The sequence below is a fragment of the Tursiops truncatus genome, chromosome 10 (genome assembly GCF_011762595.2).
Source record: "Tursiops truncatus isolate mTurTru1 chromosome 10, mTurTru1.mat.Y, whole genome shotgun sequence".
Classification (NCBI taxonomy): domain Eukaryota; kingdom Metazoa; phylum Chordata; class Mammalia; order Artiodactyla; family Delphinidae; genus Tursiops; species Tursiops truncatus.
The window spans coordinates 31362422-31367491 of record NC_047043.1 but is presented as its reverse complement, the minus strand read 5'-3'; the positions used below and the strand labels follow the sequence as shown (position 1 = coordinate 31367491).

General features: G+C 46.1%; 1 non-coding gene across 1 annotated transcript; it reads left to right on the top strand.

Annotated features, from left to right (window-relative positions):
- Positions 1–1631: 1631 nt before the first annotated feature.
- On the top strand, positions 1632–1703 carry TRNAA-UGC (transfer RNA alanine (anticodon UGC)). Its single transcript has one exon. It is a non-coding gene; the product is annotated as a tRNA-Ala (tRNA).
- The last annotated feature ends 3367 nt before the right edge of the window (positions 1704–5070 follow it).

Below are 5070 nucleotides of genomic sequence, written 5' to 3'. Positions count from 1 at the left end.
TCTCCGCTTTCGTGACCCGCACTGCTCACCCCACGCCCCACCTCTGCTCTCACCAGCCCGCTTCCCATCACGCTTCTCATATATATCCCATGCACGTTCAGGGCACACTTGCCGCTCCTGGCCCTCCTCCTGTCACCAGCCCACGCCTCCTCCATTTGTAAATCCTACATCACCTACTTAATCTGTCTGCTCCCCTCCTCCTCCGCCCCGTCCGCTTCTTGCCGCCCTCATTGCCAACCACAACCTTCCAGGATCGATCCGTGCCTAAGTATTAGCCTGGCCCACTCACCCACCCCCTCCGTCCCTCCTTCCGTCACGTCTGTCTTTCCTACCCCACTACTTTCGTGACCACTACTGGGAAGCTTCTCTGAACTGGGAACGCCCCTGACTTTGTAAATGTGCCCCCGCAAGTTCCCACCTGTGTACCCCGGAAAACATCCATTCTTGACCTCAGGCTGATCGTCGACTGCCCCAAACTCAGAGCTCAGACTGAGAGAGTTATGTAGGGGGAGTGAGGGAGCTCTATCCCTCCAGGCTAATGGCTCAGAGATATCTGTTCAAGGCAGAGGCAAGGGCAGGAAACCGTTTCTTGTTTGCACAAGGCAAGAGGGCAGAGATCAGGACCACCATTGTCCATCTCTAGTCCTTCAAATCAAGATTTCACCAACTTTGGACTTCCCTGGTGGTTCAGTGGTTGAGAATCCGCCTGGCGGTGCGGGGGGACACGGGTTCAAACCCTGGTCCGGGAAGATCCCACATGCCATGGAGCAACTAAGCCCGTGTGCCACAACTACTGAGCCTGCGCTCTAGAGCCTGCGAGCCACAACTACTGAGCCCGCGTGCCACAACTACTGAAGCCCGCACGCCTAGAGCCCATGTTCCACAAGGGAAGCCACTGCAATGAGACACCTGCGCACTGCAACGAAGAGTAGTCCCCGCTCGCCACAACTAGAGAAAGCCCGCATGCAGCGACGAAGGCCCAACGCAGCCAAAAATGTAAAAAATAATTTAAAAAAAAGATTTCACGATCTTTAAGTTCAAAACATGGGAAGGAGGAGTCCTAGCCCGTGCAGAGCAGCTTCCCACAGACACCCCCCAACAAGTTGGAGCCGCTGGACTAATTTTTCTTGCATTCTCCATTGGACAGAACAGCCACACCCACCCTATCTTCTTAGCCACCTTCCCTGCAACTCTGATCACCTCTTTCCTCAAGAGCTTTCTAAATTTGAGTTGAGTAATGCCACAGCTCTGACCATTTATTTTAATTTTTTTCACTGAAAAACTGCAAAGAACCTATCATGTCCAAAATTACTGTAAGTCAAATAGATTATGGTATATCAACCCTATGTGACTATTAAAAGTCACCTCTTGGAAGTCTAAAGATATATTTTTTTAAAAGCTAAGAATACGTCAGGTGAAGGGAAAAAAAAGCAAGAAGCAAAACAGAATGTGTCTCAATGTTGGCAGTGATTTTTTTTTTCCTGGATGATGGAGTTATAGGTTATTTTTTCTTATTGCTGCCTTTCAACATTTCTCATCCTTCCAAAATGAATGTGTTCAACTTTTTCTTACCATAAAAGAAATTCAGTAACATTAAAGAACTTTTAGAATAAACTAAAAATTTGGGGAATTCCCTGGTGGTCCAGTGGTTAGGACTCGGCACTTGCACTGCCTTGGCCCGGGTTCAATCCCTGGTTGGGGAACTAAGATCCCACAAGCCTCGTGGTGTGGCAAAAAAAAAAAAAAAAAAAGTAAAATGTTAAAAATCACTCATGATTCTATTTGCTTCATAAAACCACTGCTGTTGTTTGACTCCTTTTCCTATCCAGCTGTTTTTACACAGAACCTGTAATGTTATATCCTGCTTTTTTTTTACTCCTCATCATATATTGATAGTCCTTAAAATCATAATTTTTGTTATGGCTGCATGATAGTCTATGAAATAGATACACCCAAATTTAACCTAGCCCTCATTATTGGATACTTAGGTTGTATTTACTTTTTGCCATTATAAATTCATTCAACAAATATTTACTGAGCACCTATGTGTTACTACTCCATGCCAGACATCATCCTAGGCACTGGGGCAGGCACTGGGGCTACAGCTCCCAGATAAATAAAAGTGCTACAAATTTTCATGCATATAGATTTTTTCCCCATGTTTTAGGTTCCTTCCTTAAGATAGAGTCTGAATTGATGAGTGACTGACTCAAAGTTGTGAAAAATGAAGAGTTCCTTTTCATTAATGAAATTCACTCGCATTCACTGATGAAACAATAAAGATACTTGAAGCTTTAGAAGTTGATACCATCAGATTGTATCACTTACTACTCCCTCATGCTTTGAAGATTTTAGCACCTGGCTTGTCACTCTCTTCACTCTCACTTCTGTCAAATTCTTGGTGATGCCTGATTTGGTACCACATAGACAATTTTTCCAACATGTGCGATAGTTTGTTTGCAAAGATGACCACGCCAGTTCCTCTTGTCCCACATGACACTTTGCAGTGATTTTGCTGCTCCTTGCAACAAGAGGTGGAGTCTGTTTCTCAACCCCTTGCATCTGGGCTGGTCCTAGGACTTGTTTTGACTAACAGAATGTGGCAGAAATGACACTGTGTAAGTCCCCAGAGTCTGGGCTTCAAGAGCTCTTGCAGCTTCCCCTTTGCCCTCTTAGAAAACTTCCAACATCATGTAGAGAAGTCCAGTCTGGCCTGCTGGAAGATGAGACGCCACATGAAGGAGAGCTGAGATGCCCTGAGCAACATCCACCCCATATGAGGTCCTGTTACCCAGCCCCAGTCAAGCTTCCAGCTGACTGCAGCCTCATGAGAGAGCCCTGGCAAGACCAAGAGAAGAACCGCTCAGCAGAGCGCAGCCATATTACCAGATCAACGGTGGATGAGCAGATAAATCGTCGGTAAACAGATAAATGGTGAGTGTTTTAAGCCACTATGTTTTGGGATGTTGTTAATATGGCAGTAGATAACCAATAAAACCAGCTTCCCATCGCCTTGGTTTCTTCTCCACCAATGAGAAGGATGTTCCCACCCAAACCTTGTTACTACCAATTGCTTCACACAGTCCATAATCTCAGTTTTAAGTATCACACTTTCCTATTACCAACTCCTATCTTTTCAGCCCGTCGTACCTGGACTCAAACAATTCTGGATACTTAAGTATGTTTACTTTTTTGCCATTATAAATGAATTCAACAAATATTGAACTTGGATCCACTGGGATCACTCATAAGGGTCACCAGACACTTCGCCTTCATGGGCCCCTCCCTCTATGAGAGAATATTAAAAGTTATATTTTATGATTACCTTGGTATCAGGATGAATATAATCCAGGCTGGATCCATTATTATATATTCATTTTTATTATATTCACTTTTTTCTTCTGATTTTAAACATTAAAATTAAAATATTTTGTGGGCCCCTAAAACTATTGTGGGCCTTCGGCACTATGCCTCCAGGGATAAGACAGCCCTGTCTCTCATCCATTGATCCTACCCCCTTTTCAGCAACACCGACCCCCATCACATCCACCCTTCCCTCCTTACCCAGCTTTGATTCAATGATCTATCATTATCATCAGCTCCTTGCATATACCAACTCCCCGGCCCTTCTCTCCCATCATATTCATCTGGGAAGACCCCACCGCGGTGACTTCTCCAGCCTGCACCCAAGCAGCTGAACGTGGCCAGAAATAACACATATCTAGGCTGACTGGTCTCCCTTAAATTCATGCCCTCAAACACCCTTTGTGTTGACCATCCATGCTCCTGCCTTTCCCCAGTTCTGTGCACTCTCTCAGCCCCCTCGACGGCTATTTTTACTTCCTCCTCTCTCCTCCAAACCTCCAGCCCCTCCTGTTCCTCCTCCCTCTGCTGGTGGTCTTGTTTCCAACTTCATGAAGAAAATAGAAGCAGTCTGAAGAGAATTTCCACGTGCTTCCTCCGCCTACCTACATCTGTCTCCATACACTCGCATCTGTTACCATTGATGCGATGCCAGTGTTCTTACACAGGTGAAGCCCTCCCTCCTCCTGGGCACTAGTTCCCATCCCTTCTCACCTGTGTTACTATGGGGCCCCAGCGGTTCTCCACATCCCCTCTGCATCATCAGTTTGCTCTCTATGAGACCATTTTCATCATCCTGTCTCCCATCTTAAAATAACTTCCCTCAATCCCGTATTCTCTTCCAGCTACATTTTTCTGCTTCTCTTTACTGAAAACTCTTCAGAAACATTTGTCTATACCTGCTGTCTTCGCCTCGTCTCCTCTCATTTTCTGTGGAACCCACTCTTGCCCCATCACTCCACGAGATTTACTCTTGTCAAGGTCACCAGTGTCCTCACCATTACCAAATCCAACAGTTGCTTCTCAGTCTTCATCTTGATGGCTCTGTAAGCTGCACTGGACACAGTGGTTCCCTGGGCTTCTAGGCTCAATCTCAGGAGCCTCTCTACCTACCACAATGGCCGCCCCTCCTCAGTCTCCTTTGCTTCCTCCTCATCCTTCCAATTTCTTCCACAGCCCCAGGGCTCAATCCTCAGACCTCTTCTCTTTTCATTTATTTACTTATTTGGTTGCACTGGGTCTTAGTTGTGGCAGGCAGGCTCCTTAGTTGCAGCTTGCCGGCTCCTTAGTTGTGGCATGTGAACGCTTAGTTGCAGCATGCATGTGGGATCTAGTTCCCTGACCAGGGATCAAACCCGGGCCCCCTGCACTGGGGGCATGGACTCTTAACCACTGCGCCACCAGGGAAATCCCCCTCTTCTCTTTTCTACCTTCACCCACTCCCTTCGTGATCTCATCCAGCCTAATGACTTTAAATACTACCTCTAAGCTAATGACTCCCAAGTTTATATTTCCAGCTAAGATGTATCCTTGAAATCCAGCCTCGTGTATCCAACTGCCTGCTTGACGTCTCCACTTAACCACTGTCCAATAAGCAACTGAGACCTAGCATGTTCAAATGCAAACTCCTGATTTCCAGCCCCCAATAGTCTTCCTATGTCAGTCTCACCCGTATCAGTGAATGGCCAAGTGTTTTAGGCTAAAATC